The following is a 16,061-nucleotide window of genomic DNA, read 5'->3' as shown; positions in this document are numbered from 1 at the left end:
AAGGTGCGACTTTGGGTAGTTCAGTGAGAACCCCAGACTGTGAAGGAGGTGAATGGTGTGGGACATGTCTGCGGCGCACTGCTGTTCCGACTTTGCTTGAACGAGCCAGTCGTCTAGGTAAGGGTAGACATGTATATTTTGTCTCCTGAGGTGCGCCGCAACTGTCGCCAGACACTTTGTAAACACTCTGGGGGCAGTGGTCACTCCGAAGGGTAGTACTTTGAACTGATAATGCCAGTTTTGGATGGTGAACCTGAGGTATTTTCTGTGGGAGGGGTGGAGTGGTATGTGAAAATAAGCATCCTTGAGGTCCAAGGTCGCTAGGAAGTCCCCTTGGTTTAGCAGGGGAAGAATCTGCTGCAGCGTCAGCATGTGAAAGTGTTCTGACAGTATATACAGGTTGAGGGGGCGTAGATCCAGAATGGGTCTGAGGGATCCATCCTTTTTTGGGATAAGGAAGTACAGGGAATAGACCCCTGTACCTTCCTCCTCCACTGGTACGAGCTCGATTGCGTCTTTTTGCAGCATCACCCCCACTTCTTGCTGCTTCTTGCTGAGCCCGACCCTCTTTAACATCTTTATGACCCCTCTGGCGGCATTGGCGGAGTCATTCGGGGCCCGGATCGTATCCTACGCCGACACACAGCTCCTCTTCTCTTGTAAGAGGGGAGGAGATTTTAATGGAGAGAGTATCCGGGACTGCCTTGAGGCTGTTTTTAGATGGTTTCATCGGAGCGGCCTCAAGTGCAACTCAGAGAAGTCTGAGGTACTCTTCTTCGGTGTGCGTCGGATCCTGACTGGCAAGCCTGGTGGCCTATTAACATGTTTCCACCATCCTGTCCATCTCTAGTAGCCAAGAACTTAGGGGTCGAGATGGACAAGGGTCTGACGTTGAGATCCCAGATCCTAGGGGTGACGGGCACTTGTTTCGGCCTCCTTAAGATGCTGAGGAAGTTTTTACCCCTTTTGTCTGAAGAACATAGGAAACTGACCGTGCAGGCTTTGATCGGGTCTAGGTTGGATTATGCTAACGTCCTTTACCTGGGCCTGCCAGAGTATTTGCTGCAGCGGCTCCAGGTCGTGCAGAATGCTGCTGCGAGAGCCATTTATGGCTTAAATAGGCGAGCCAGTGCTGCGGGCCTTTTGCAGACCTTACATTGGCTGCCGATCCGCAAGCGGATCGCCTTTAAGGCATTAACTTTGGCCTATAAAGCCCTCCATGCGGTGGGAGCTAAGTATCTCCAAAGGAGACTTGCCTTTTACCAGCCGGCCCGTTCTCTCAGATCAGAATCTCTGCTCTTGGCGACGGTCCCGCGTGTAAAAAGAGCCCGCATTGGAGGACGCTCCTTTGGACTGCTGGCGCCACAGCTGGGGAACACCTTGCCGCTGACACTCCGTGGAGCCACTAGCTTATTTGCATTTAGGAAGGGTCTAAAAACCTGGTTGTTTTCCCACTAGGCTTTCTTTTTCCTTTCTCTTTGCTGTGCCTTTTACTCTGTTTTGATCACTGTGTTGTGTTATTTCGCTGTAGGTCTCATTATTAAAGCGCCGGGACACTCTTTTTGAGTAACCGTGCGCTATATAAAAATAAATATAACATAACATAACAATAAGTGCAAGTGCTCTGCCGACATAGGACGTTGTCTTGGGGGAATGTTGGGTGGAGTGGATGTCAACTCCAAACAATAACCGTACTGGATAAGTTTTCTCACCCACCTGTCTGTGGTGATGGACGTCCAGACTGGCAGGAACTGCTGGAGTCTCCCCCCGACAGGTGTTGGATGGTCGGGGGGCAGTGACAGTCACGGTTTGTTGGTGGCAGAGGAACGGGAGTTGTTGTTTCCTCTGCCTCTGCCCTTGGCACTATTTCCTCTGTAACCCCCTCTACCTTGCTTGGGGTACGAGGACTGTGCGCCACCTTTCGTGAATTGTGTTTGTTGTGCCAGGTGTCCTCTGGTAACACCGCGGGTACCTGAGCGACGAAAAGTGCTCCCCCTGAATAGCTGGGACTGAAGCGCCCCCATGGACTTCGCTGTCTCATTGTCCTTTTTAATTTTTTCGAGGGTGGTGTCAACTTCTGGGCCAAACAGTCTGTCTGGATTAACGGGCTGGTTGAGTATAGTTGTTTGAATGTCAGGTTTAAAACCGGATATGCGAAGCCATGCTTGGCGCCTCAACATGACGCTAGTGTTAATAGCCCTAGCCGCTGTATCTGCCACATCAAGCGCACACTTTATCGCAGCGTTTGAAATGAGCTTTCCCTCTTGTATGAGCATCTCGGCTGCCTCCTTAAACTCATCTGGGAGGTGTTGAAGGAGCTGTTCTAGGGTGTCGTAATGCGCCCTATCATAACGTGCCAACAGTGCCTGTGTGTTTGATATGCGCCAGATATTGGCAGCCTGCGCAGCCACCCTTTTGCCAGATGCCTCAAGCACTTTCGACTCCTTGTCTGGGGGAGGAGCTTCACCCGTTGTCTGGGAGTTCGCCCTCTTGCGGGCATTTGCGACCACCAACGAGTCCAGAGGAAACTGTCCCCGAATATATGCAGGGTCCCCAGGTGCCGGTCTGTATTTCTTTTCAATACGTGGGTTTACCACTCTCGCCCTGGTAGGTTCCTTAAAGATCTCTGAGGCATGCTTAAGGACACCTTTCAGCATAGGAAGTGTTTTAACAGTTTTTTCTGAAGCAGAGAAAGTGTCAAATAGAAAATCTTCTTCCACCGGGTCAGCATGCATGTCCACATTATGATTTGCAGCTGCCCGCTCTATCAAGGCATTAAATGCCGCTGAATCCTCAGTTGGGGATGTTCGTGCACCAAAACCCTGTGGGTCCTGTACCACCTGATGGCCTCCCTGGTCACCAGTGTCCACCCATGAGTCCTGTTGCTCATCAGGGTCATTGTTAGCCGGGAAATTGTACTGGTCATCCTGGCCATCGTCCTCTCCCCCTGACTGATTGGGGGAAGGTGATGGGCTCCTCCTTGGTGGAGGCTGAATAGGTTCAACAAGGGCAGGAATGTCCTGTGCCGGCCTCTTCTTCTTTAGTGGTATGACATAGGATTCCAATGGGTGGGAAGTGATCTTCCGCTTATAGAGCGTTAATTTCCCCGTTTCGGCATCGATATAATGCTCAGATTGTTCTTCTGAAGCTTGATGTCGATGCAATTGGCCACTTAGCGTCGAAGGTTCCGATGTTTCAGTGGTCTTCGGCACCGATCTGGGTGCAAATGCCTTCGGTGCCACCTTCGGCGGCAGAGTGTAGAGAAGCTTGGTTGAAGTCTTCGTAGGTGCGTCAACCAGTTTCGGAGCCGACGGCGTGTGAGTCGTCGACGTCTTCTCCCGAATTCGTTTGAGGGAGTCAGTGACCTGCTTTGTGAAGGAAGCGGAGGGTTTCGTGACCGATGCCCCATGTCCGTCACCATCGGATGTCCTCCGTACCGACGAGGTGTCCGCCGACGCATCTTCGGCCCCAATGGTCCGCGCCTCCGTTGTAGGCTTATGCGCCGATGCCGTTGCTTTAGATCCGGCGTCTGTGTGCCGATGCGTAGGGCCTCCGGACTTTGGCTCGGGGCCCTTTGTCGACTTTGCTTCGACTGGGCGTTTGCCAGTTGGCGCCGCAGTCGCGTCCTAAGGAGTTTCAACAGTCTTAGTGGACTTTGCCGGAGTAACCGTGCTTGACACGTGTTGGACGACCTTCTTAGAGGACGGGTCTTTGGCCACCTTGTGTGGCGGTGTCGGCTCGACAGCCTTCTACGGCTTCAGAGGCCTGGCGGGCGACGGAGTCGATGACGTAGCAGGCTTTTTCATTTTTGATGGTACGTCGGCCATCTTTGGTGTGGTCGAATCCGAAGGTTTCGGTTTCGATGGTACGTCGGCAATGTTTGGTGTCCTAGAATCCGAAGGTTTTGGTTTCGGTTTCGATACGCGCAATGGCGTCTCCGCTGGTGTGTCCGAGGCCGGGCCAGAAGGCGGGGCCGGGGATAGCGGTGCAGGGTCGTGGGTAAGGCCGAGTGGCGATCCCGTGACCTGAGCCTGAGCCATGTAACTTTCGGGGCATAGCTCTTCCTCAGAGCTATCTTCTGCGGCCCCATAAACTTCTTCGTCGTCCCCTACCTCCTCGACGTATTCAAGGTCCTGGCCCTCAACGGGTTCTCCGGGATCTGCCTCGACCTCCGTCGATGGGGGTGAAATCTGCAGGCGATGGCTTGGGCCTTCTGCCTCGGGCTCGTCGAAGATGTCGTCGGGTGCCGGAGCCGCTCGCTGGGCCTCGAGGCGCGCCGCGCGCCGAAGCTTGAGCGTTTTCTTCGACCTGAACTGTGAGCAGGCCATACAGTTGTCCTCGTTGTGGTCCGGCGAGAGGCATTTGTTACAGACTGGATGCACGTCGATATGTGGGTACTTGGATCCACACACGGGGCAGCGCTTGAACGGACTTCGTTCGATGGTAAGCTCGTCGGGGTCTTGCCGCGACGACAGGGCCTCGATGTCCGAAGAGTTAGTCGACTCCGCAGAATTTCGACTCGAAGAGTCGGATGAAGGCCGAGACCGTACGCGAACAATACCGAAGCAGTCAACGAAGGCCTTTTGGCCTTAAAGAAGTATGTTTTTCCGATTCCGACAAGGAGACGTCGATATCACATCCGAACCCAATGGCGGAAAAAAACAATCTGGGGATGGAGTCGATGCCCATGCGCACTTCTGCTGCCCTCCTGATGACAGTCACAAAGGAGGCATATTTCTCAGTGGCCACAGGGTTCGTGGAATTCAGGATAATGTCAGAGAAGTGTCCACCCACTGGTATCTAGAAGGCCTTCAAAAATGTTAGGCTCTTCAAAATTATCATCACTGTTATTCTCATAACACAGTTCTGAGTCTGAGAAACTAAACACATTTTTCAGCTTTCAGAATAAATAAAACTAACCAAGCCAACGTCAACGCCTGTGACATCGGTATCAGTGCTGTGTTTACTAACAGGGTTGACCCCGGGTATCAGTCAAGCGTAATGGTCGGGAATGGATCCAGCGACAGGCCTGACAGGCTGCTACCTCAAATATTGGGGACCTGAAAGCACTCCAGTGTATCGATTGTATACCACAAAAAACTGCTACGTTCTCCTATAGACATTGCATTTCATCTGCTGTGGCTGCTTGCTGAGGCAGGAGGTTGAGTGGAAGCACTCCAGGGGGCCCGCTTCGCAGAGCAGCTTAGAGGTCAAGAGGCATCCGGGTTGTCACACAGTTCCATTCGATGTGCGTAGCGGGACATCTGTGACACAGTGTTTGAGCTTTTTGAGCAATTTTTGGGACTCATTAACTCCCAGATCTCAATAAGGAGAGGTCCCGCGATCAGCCCCTGGAGGGAGTGTGTGTCTGCACTCTCCTGACCTCTTATGAAACTTCATCTAGAGTTTGGCGATTTTGGCTTTATGGTCTAGAAACGCCTTTAGGTTGAATTTTGCACAACAAGAGCACGACTGTGTATGTGCGGTGCCAAGGCACCATTCAGAAGTTGTAGGTGTCTCGGTGACAGTCAAGACACGGATTGACACCTGTCATTTTGGGGCGCTTATTTACATACTGGAGATATAATTTGAAGTTTTTCCAGAGGGAAAATGTCTGTCAGACAGCAATACCAACCCCGGGTCCGTGTTAGAAGGCATAGTAATAAACAAAGTGACATCAGCGCAAGGAAGGTGGCCCATGCAAGGCAGGATAGAGCAGACTCAGAGCTGGACAACCCAACCTACAGAACCTTTAAAGTTTTAGGATTCAGTCAGGCACATGGAAAAATTTACAAGGTGAGGAATCTGCAGTTCGAGGTCTCTATGAGAAGCCACAGTTTTTGTGCTTCTATATACAGAATTTGAGCGTATGTTCCACCTTGTTTGTTTATGGGGAACATTGCAGTGGTGTGGTCTGTTTGAACCAGTGCTTTCAACCTGGAGATACATGGGAGAAAAGATTTCAGCAACCTTCTGGCTGCTCCGAGTTCGAGCACTTTGTGTGTAGACGGTGGCCTTGCATGGCAGTTCGAGATGGACTGTAACCCTGAGGAGCAGGATCAGTTCTGAATTGCATAAGGCAGGCCTTCATCTACAGTGGCATGGTGGTAAAAAGATTATGAACTGAGAGTGGCCCAAGCAACTGCCAATGTCAGAGATTAATTCAAGCATTCCATCCATCATCTTGTTGTTTGTAGTTGACACCCTAGGTGTGACAGGTTTGCCCAGCCATGGGTACTGTGCTCTCTGTGACACAGGACTCAAGCTGCACTCTACTGACTATGCCAAAATTGGTCTGGGGTTGCCTGTATTACCTTCTAGAGGGGATCCTTGTCTGGAAGTTCAGGATGGACTTCTCACGAGGAGCCGAGTTAGTACTGATTTGCATGAGGCAGGCCTCTTTCTAGAGTGGCACAGTGGGCAAAAACAATGGGTTGGAATGAGGCCTGAGTGATCGCCAATGGCTGAAATGGATTCCATCGATCTCCCACGTTTATTTTGACTTGCAAAATGGGGCTGGAATGTACCTTAATTATGCAAATACAGATAGTGTAAGCCTGCTTCTGAAGTGGCCATCTATTGGCCAGGGTGTCTACTTTCTTTATGAGGATGGCAAGGAACAGATTCATTTTATATTCTTTACTCATGTAGAAAGGGTAACCCCAATTCAATAGGACAATTCAAGTTTCCAGAGCTCTACTTGCTCGTTCATGAACAGTTATCTGCCACACCGAAAAATGGAAATTGCAATTTAAGGGATTGTTTTTGATCTGATGTTAGGAAAAAGGCTGCAGAGTTGGGAAAGGTCTAATGTGAGTTTAGAAGTGTAGGCCTAGAGCCACCCACCAACGTGAAGTTAATACTACTACTTCAGTCTTCCGTCACTTCCAAGTTGGAACACCACTGGAATAGGACAAGACAAAGAAGAAAGAAAATTAGCCTCCTACCTGCCTATGTGCCTGGGAGAAGATCAAGGCCTTGAACCTGCCCTCCCTTGTTCACAATATTTTGGAAGTGATACTTGTAAGAAATAAGATTACTTTGGTTTAGCGACTTCCCACCTCGAGGAATATTCAGAAGTCGTCAGGGTCAATCCTAAAAGTCAATAAATTAACCTGAGCTCAACACCCTGGCACAGGGCAGATAGGCTTAACTTAGGCAATATGTATGTATTAAGGCAGTAATGAAAACAGAAATTACATGAAAATACCAGGTAATGAAAATCCCATACTACACAAACAGAATAAAGGAAAATGCTATGTACCAATATGCATATGTTCTTGGCATGTAGAGCTGCAGAGTTACACACTGTTGCATAGATCGCCATCTAGTGTTGGACCCGGATGTTTGCACTTGTTTTTGTCCTGAAAAGTTTTTGGCAGTCACGGGATAGGTGACTTCTCCTTTGGATCACATTGCGCATGGGCATCGGCTTCATCCTTAGATTGTTTTTCGCCAGTAGGGAAATGATGGAGATTTGTAAGAAACAAGAAGGATGCCCATGGTAAGCTGTATCTCAATAAGATAATACTGGAACTGATAAAGTTAGCTGAGGAGCTGTGTGGGCGTGTGTAACTCTGCAGCTCTACATGCCAAGAACAGATGCATACTGGTAAGTATCATTTTCCGTTCGAGGCATCTGAGCTGCAGATTACACACTGTTGCATAGATTATATAGCAGGACCCCCTCTTAGCGGCGATCATCAGTATCTGTTGCAGTAGTTTGAAATAGTGTTTTGAGTACAGCCTGGCCCACAGTAGCTTGTTGTTTAGTTTGAACATCTACACAATAGTGTTTTGTGAATGTGTGCGGTGTAGACTGTAGGAGAGTAGGGTCTGCTATCCTATGGTCACCCCAAATTTTTGCTTTTTGCTTCACTGGTTTATGACTTAATGTGGCTGTGGGCCTGCTAATCAGACCCACAGCCTGCTGTTCTCTCTCTAAATTGTTACCCATGTACTTTAGGTGCATAACGAAATTGGAACTGGTTCACCTTATTGGCCCCTGTAACAGTGTACCCAGGTACCCAGGGCATAGGTGCTTCCAAGGCCTACCAGGGCCTGCAGCATGTATTGTGCCACCCCTGGCCAGGCCCCCATATTTGACACAACTGGCTGATCACTCAGCTGGGGTAAGTCGGTGTAACCACCCCTTACTTAGGTGTAGTATGCCTATACCTAACCTAAAATGGACACATATGTTCCTATCAGTCACTCCTATGGAAGGCCTCATCAATCCTGGAGGCAGAGTGCTTGGAAATATGTGAGATGGTGCTCTGGCATGAGCTGAGCCTGTCTGCAGCTTTCGGAACCATGTCCTTTAGCTGTTTCATGATATTGCCATACCATATACTCTTAAGTGCATTAGGAACCTCGCGGTTAAATGCTATCTTGGGGTTGGCTTTATCAAAACATGTCGAGTAAGGTGTCATACGAATTGGAATACTACCCCCTCGCCAGTTCTGGCGACGGGGGTAGCATTCCACCCTTCTAGAGGGACACGACATGTACCTAGCCTGAACCCCGGTTAAAGTTAAACAGAGCCTCAGCATCACAAAATGGATGCTGCCACCACAGACACAAGTCTGACCTCCTGCTGCTGGGAGTCCTTCCAGCGAGGGCAGCTTGGACAAAGGGTTTCCTGCCTGGGGAGGTGCTAGCACCACTCCAGACAGGATTTTGTGTATTGGGTAGGACAGGGCTGAATAGAATCAGCCATGCCTGGGGCACACAAGGTGTCCCTGTGCATAGGCCAGTTCAAACCGGTGCTGGGGCTTTCCAGCCCCAGTCCTGGCGCGAAACTGGACAAAGGAAAGGGGGTGTAACAACCCCCCTTCCTGGTTCCACCCAGAGGAGGGACCTAGTAGGTGATCCGGCCCCCCAGATTCGAATAAGAGTGGGAGCTGTGTCCTGAGACTTCCGATCATCCTGAATCAACTTGAAATACAGAAGAAGACTGGACTTCGACATTCTGCTGCACAGAAGACGGAAGAGAATCTCCCTTGTGGCCAAGGAGTGACCACCCTGTGAACACAGGCACCAACCAGCAACTCGACGTCTGCTTTGCCGCCGCCTCCCGCCGGAGCCCGAGCCCAGAGCCTGACAAGACCCAGACTCCCAGACTTCTCACAGCCCGATACACAGTCCCTGCAAAGAAGGGACCCGTGGAGGCACCGAGAGACGTGGGACCGGACCTCTTGAAAGACCCCCGAGAAGCTGACTGCGCAGCACCTGAGGCACCCTCGACGCTGTGCTTTGGGGTTTGAGAAGCCCCAACCTCGAGCAGCCCTTGCACCAAAGATCAGCCCCCCAGCATCTCCACGATCTGCGTGGGGCCCTTTTGCACCGTGCCACTCGACGCGCCATCCCGGCCACTTGCCACGTGGCTAGCGGCCATCTTGGCGACGAAAACGACGAACTACACCGCTGATCTGGTTGCTCCAGATTGGCCCCTGCTCCCCTGAAAAGGAGCACCCGCTCTGACCTTGCTGGTCCGAGTGAGAAGCTTGAATCAGTTCCTGCGTGGCTTGCTTTAGCCAAGGCCTGTTTGCTCCAATCAAGTTGCCGACACCGCCATCAGCGAGAGCCTACGTGGGACAGCTCGTGACCGACTCCTGGACGTCCTTGACCTCTTCGTGTCCACGTGGCTGCAGAGACAATCTTCACGACATCACCTGTTTGCACCCGACATCGCCTGGTTCCTTCCTGGTTCCACGGTAGTCACTGGCTAGTGACTTTGAACATTGTCCCCTCTGCTTTCAGGTCTTCACCTCTTCAAATCCACCCTTGGATCCACCCGAGCTCTTCACATCGAGCCGCCTGCAGCATCTTCAGCTCCAAGCACCATCGACCTGCGTGACGAAACCCGACACTACTTCGACCCTGTGCACCCGCTTCCTGTGGGTGAGGTAACTCAGCAACGCCGGTGTTCCCACACTGGTATACACCTCTAGTGTCTGTGTCTAAAGTTTCATCCTTCTAGGTCACTCGGAAGGTTCCTTAATAACTAACTTTGTAACTTTTACGCACCATTGACATTGCATTGGTAAAGCGTGCACTTTCCGCACTGCACCCGAGTCCCGCGGGCCTTTCCAGACTTCTTCACTGCTAGTCCCGAACAGCTCCAGCGATTCCCCAGGCCCTAGGCCTCTTCACTTTCCCCATAGTGGTTCTTATACCACTATTTTAGTATATGGTTTAGGTGGCCCCTAGGGCTCATCCATAATTGTGCAACTTTTGTGTATTTAAACTGTGTTTTGTTTTAACGCATTTGCTTCTGTGCTCATAAAGAGTATCAGGGTTATTTGTAGAAATAAATCTATATATATTTTCAATATATATCTGTGTGGTGTCCTTTCATTTGGTATTCAAGGGATTGTGTATGGTAAAACAGCTTGCTTCACATGCCTTTACAGAGTTTAGCCTAAGACTGCTTAGTCCATGCTACCCCTAGGATAGCTTGTCTATAAGGTTGACTTTACAACCTGCACCATAAGGGTTGCTTGGCATGGTACAAGGTGATCACTAGAACTAGTGAGCATCATATACCAGGCCAACTTCTCACATTGGTGAGCAGCGGATTGGGATTTGAGCTTTCTGTTGTTTTACCATTACAATCTTTGAAAATATCATTTGAAAGATCATACAGGTACCTGATAGGTACACTAAAACAAGACTAGATATACTTAAGTTCTACTGAACTTAGTTGTTGTAGAGGATAGGGAGTAGCACACCCTGACTACAACTACTAGATAGGTTTTGTAGGAAAACACAAGTGTAGGTAGATTGCAACACATCCACCACACTAGAGCAATGTCTGGAGCAGAGGGATCCACTGGAACCATCTCTGTTGAGAGTGACCCTCCAAGGGCACCATCCAAATTTGCTATCTTTCCATTTAAGGAACTGAGGCAACTGTGTTCCATGAGCGGAATCAAAACAGGTCCTACTCCTACAGCAGGACACCTCAGAGAGCTGTTAGACCAGTCTGAAGCTCTAAAGAACTCCAAACCAGGCCCCTCAGGGACTGGAGATGGAGGATCTCCCACTGAAGATGATAACCCTGATGCCCCTGCCCCTGTCATCCAGATAGATGAGGAAGACCAGACCCCTGGGAATACTCAGCCTGAGGAAGAAGAAGAGGAGGAGGAGGTGGAAGAAAGTGATTCTGATGATGGTAGAGATAGCCAGGTGTTAGTCAGCAGGCTTAACCAGGCTAACCTAAGCTTATTTGGGACTGAAGGTGGGTCCAACCCATTCAGACCCCCAAATGGACTTAACCAGGAGCACAGGAGGAGGAGGAATCACTCAGGTGAGTCCAATACTTCCCATGTTTCTAGAGGTTCTCATGGCAACTCCAGAAGGGAGCTGACTAGCCCTCAGAGAAGGGAACATGAGGTCAAAATGAGAGAGGCTGAACTTAGGATCCAGAGACAAGAATTAGAAGTTGCCCTGGCCAAAGAGAAACTTGCTAGAGCAAGGCAGCCTAGAGAGAGTGGATTAGAATCCACTGGTGGCAGCACTATCCCTAAGGATAAAGACAGGTCCTATGACAATAGAAACCTGAGTAAGATTGTGCCCCCCTACAAAGTTGGGGATGATATCCACAAATGGATAACTGCACTTGAGAGAGCTTGCAAAGTACAGCAGGTCCCTCAGGAGCAGTGGGCAGCAATCTTGTGGCTCTCCTTTGAAGGTAGAGGCCGAGACAGACTCCTCACAGTTAGTGATGGGGATTCTAGAAACTACCTGGTCCTGAAGAGTGCTCTGATTGATGGGTTAGGCTTAACCACTGAACAGTACAGGTTAATGTTCAGAGACACCCAGAAGACACAGACTCAGGACTGGTCTGAATTTGTTGAATGTGCCACTAAGGTTCTGGAGGGCTGGTTGCTGGGAAGTAAGTTTACAGACTATGAAGGATTGTACAATTTGCTTATGAGAGAACAGATTTTAAATAACTGTCAGAACCAGCAGTTGCATCAACATTTGGTTGACTCAGATCTAACCTCTCCCCAAGAATTGGGAAAGAGGGCAGACAAATGGGTCAGAACCAGAGTTAAGCAAAAGAACCAGAACCAGAACCAGGGTGGTGACCAAAAGAAAACAGACCAGAAGGGTGGGGAGCAGAAAGCTAAAGACCAGAATCTTCAACAGGGCCCCAAACTAATACTGAGGGTGGGTCCCAAACTTCCAAGAAGAAGAAGAAAGAAGGTCAAAGAAAACCCTGGTGTAGCTTTTGCAAAAACACCACTCACTGGACAAGTGATTGTAAAAAGGGTGGAGCCCCCAACACTGCAGCCCCTAAGGCACCTGCACCCACTAGTACAGTTGGCAGTGTTGGTTCACAGACTAAGGGGGTAGTGGGTATCACCTTGGGAACTGATGGAGATTCTGACCTAGTCAGAGTCCCCACACAGGCTGTTCTGATTTGTGATGGGGAGATTGATTTTTCCCCTACTGTCAGTCCCAATAATTTGGGCAAGTACAGACAGACACCTTTAATTAATGAAAAAGTGGCTCAAGCATACAGGGACACATGTGCCAGTGTCACTATGGTGACGCCTAGCTTTGTGGACCCTGGACAGTACATACCAGGTGATAATTACCTGGTGACCAATGCCAGCAATGTCACTACTACACATAGTGTGGCAATTGTTAACTTTTCCTGGGGAGGGGTAACTGGCCTAAAAAGAGTTGTGGTTAGTGCTGATCTCCCAGTAGAATGTTTGTTGGGCAATGACCTGGAGAGTTCTCTATGGTCAGAAGTTGAGTACAGGACTCATGCAGAGATGTTAGGGATATCATCACATGTCCTTGCTGTGACCAGGTCACAGGCCAAAAAGTGCCTCTCTGAACCTCAGGTCTTGGATCCTGGAACAATGGACCAAGTACCTTCCAAGACAAGGAACAGGAGGGCAAAGGCTGTGCCTTCCCAAATGCCTACAAGTGAGGATCAGCCTTCACAGGAAGATGATTCCGAGACCCCTGAAGGAACTGTCCCATTAGAGCTTGAACCTGATCAGGTTGAGTTTCTGGGGACAGGGGGACCTTCTAGGGCAGACTTGGGGCAGGCTCAGTTATCCTGTCCTTCTCTTGAACCCCTTAGACAGCAGGCTGCTGCTGAGGCTGCTGGGAATGCTCAAGGTACCCATAAGGTTTATTGGGATGATGGGCTCCTTTATTCAGAGGGTAGAGACCCCAAGCCTGGTACAACCAGGAGGTTGGTCATACCTCTGCAATTTAGGGGCTTCCTTCTTACCTTGGCACACGATATTCCCTTAGCAGGACACCTAGGCCAGAACAAAACATGGGACAGACTTGTCTGTCACTTTCACTGGCCTCACATGTCAGAAGATACCAAGGAGTTTTGTCGCTCCTGTGTAACCTGCCAAGCAAGTGGCAAAGCAGGTGGTACCACAAAAGCCCCCCTAATACCATTACCTGTGGTGGGGGTGCCCTTTGAAAGGGTAGGGATTGACATTGTTGGACCAATGGATCCCCCTACAGCATCTGGGCACAGATTCATACTGGTGGTGGTGGACCATGCCACCAGGTACCCAGAGGCAATTCCACTTAGGACCACAACAGCTCCTGTTGTGGCCAGGGCCTTACTTGGAGTTTTCTCCAGAGTGGGGTTTCCTAAGGAGGTAGTATCTGATAGAGGTGCAAACTTCATGTCAGGATACTTGACAGCTATGTGGAAGGAATGTGGTGTTAACTATAAGTTCACCACTCCCTATCATCCACAATGCAATGGGCTTGTTGAGAGATTCAACAAGACCCTAAAGGGCATGATCAAAGGATTACCTGAGAAGCTCAGGCGAAGATGGGATATCCTTCTGCCCTGCCTTCTGTTTGCTTACAGAGAGGTCCCACAAAAAGGTGTTGGCTTCAGCCCCTTTGAATTGTTGTTTGGACACCCTGTAAGAGGACCCCTATGTCTGGTGAGGGAAGGATGGGAGTTACCTCTCAAAAAGCCCAAGCAAGACATAGTGGACTATGTACTTGGTCTCCGCTCCAGGATGGCTGAGTATATGGAGAAGGCATCCAAAAACCTTGAGGCTAGCCAGGAATTACAGAAAGCCTGGCATGACCAAAAGGCTGTCCTGACTGAGTACCAGCCTGGACAGAAGGTATGGGTGTTGGAGCCAGTGGCCCCAGCAGCACTCCAAGACAAATGGTCTGGACCCCATACAATCCTTGAGAAAAAGGGAGAGGTTACCTACTTGGTGGACCTTGGAACTCCCAGGAGCCCCCAGAGGGTGCTCCATGTTAACAGCCTGAAAGCATATGTTGACAGGGCAGACAAGGGCTTGCTCATGGCTACAGATGAGGGGCAGGAGGAAGAGAGTGACCCTCTCCCAGACCTGCTGACTCAGAACCCTGAGGATGGCTCAGTTGATGGTGTGGCCTTAGATGGCAGCCTCACTGAACATCAGCAACATGACTGTAGACAGGTTTTGCAGTCATATCGACATATGTTCTCCCTGACACCCAGTCAGATTAACTGGTGTACCCATGTGGTGGACACTGGTGATAGTCTTCCTGTAAAGAACAACATTTACAGGCAGCCTGACCATGTCAGAGACTGTATCAAGGCTGAGGTGCAAAAGATCCTGGAGTTAGGTGTCATTGAGCCTTCAGAGAGCCCCTGGGCTAGCCCAGTGGTTCTGGTCCCCAAACCTCACACCAAAGATGGAAAGAGAGAGATGAGGTTCTGTGTGGATTACAGAGGACTCAATGCTGTCACCAGGACAGATGCACACCCAATTCCAAGGGCAGATGAGCTCATAGACAAATTGGCTTCGGCCAAGTATTTGAGCACATTTGACTTGACAGCTGGCTACTGGCAAATCAGGTTAGCCGAGGAGTCTAAGGCCAAGACAGCATTTTCTACCCCCAGTGGGCATTACCAGTTTGTGGTGATGCCCTTTGGTTTGAAAAATGCACCTGCCACCTTCCAAAGGTTGGTGAATCAAGTCCTTACTGGGTTGGATGACTTTTGTGCAGCATATCTGGACGATATTGCTGTCTTTAGCTCCACCTGGGAGGATCACCTGGTCCACCTGAAGGAAGTGCTAGAGGCTCTGCAAAAGGCAGGCCTCACTATCAAGGCAACCAAGTGCCAGATAGGGCAGAGTAAGGTTGTGTACTTGGGCCACCTTGTGGGTGGAGGCCAAGTTCAACCACTGGAGAGTAAGATTCAGACCATAAAGGACTGGACTCCTCCAACTACCCAGACTCAGGTCAGAGCTTTCTTGGGCCTGACTGGGTACTACAGGAAGTTTGTTAAGAACTATGGGTCCATTGTGACTCCTCTTAATGATCGGACATCCAAGAAGATGCCCAAAAAGGTTCAGTGGACAGAATACTGTCAAAAGGCATTTGATGACCTGAAGAAGGCCATGTGCTCTGCACCTATCCTGAAGAGTCCTGACTACTCAAGAGAGTTTATTGTCCAAACAGATGCTTCTGAGTTGGGAGTGGGAGCTGTGCTTTCACAACTTAATGTAGATGGTCAAGACCAGCCCATTGCTTTCATTAGCAGAAGGCTGACCCCCAGAGAGAAACGTTGGTCAGCCATTGAGAGGGAGGCCTTTGCTGTGGTGTGGGCCCTGAAGAAGTTGAGACCATACTTGTTTGGCACTCACTTCAAGATTCAGACCGACCATAAGCCCCTCTTATGGCTTAATCAGATGAAGGGTGAAAACCCCAAACTGCTCAGGTGGTCCATTTCCCTACAGGGGATGGACTTTACAGTGGAGCACCGCCCAGGGACTGACCATGGTAATGCAGATGGTCTCTCCAGGTACTTCCACTTAGAACATGAAGACACAACTGGTCAAGGGTAGTCTAATGTCCCTGCGTTTGGGGGGGGGGGGGGGGGTTGTGTAGGAGAGTAGGGTCTGCTATCCGATGGTCACCCCAAATTTTTGCTTTTTGCTTCACTGGTTTATGACTTAATGTGGCTGTGGGCCTGCTAATCAGACCCACAGCCTGCTGTTCTCTCTCTAAATTGTTACCCATGTACTTTAGGTGTATAACGAAATTGGAACTGG

General features: G+C 49.9%; 1 protein-coding gene across 3 annotated transcripts in view; it reads right to left on the bottom strand.

Moving 5' to 3' along the window:
* Positions 1-16,061, bottom strand: part of RPS6KA3 (ribosomal protein S6 kinase A3) — a 698,725-nt gene that overhangs the window by 122,088 nt on the left and 560,576 nt on the right. The window lies entirely within an intron of this gene.

This window comes from Lissotriton helveticus, chromosome 8 (genome assembly GCF_964261635.1).
Source record: "Lissotriton helveticus chromosome 8, aLisHel1.1, whole genome shotgun sequence".
NCBI lineage: Eukaryota > Metazoa > Chordata > Amphibia > Caudata > Salamandridae > Lissotriton > Lissotriton helveticus.
The sequence above is the reverse complement of the archived record's forward strand: the minus strand, read 5'-3'. Positions and strand labels throughout refer to the sequence as shown.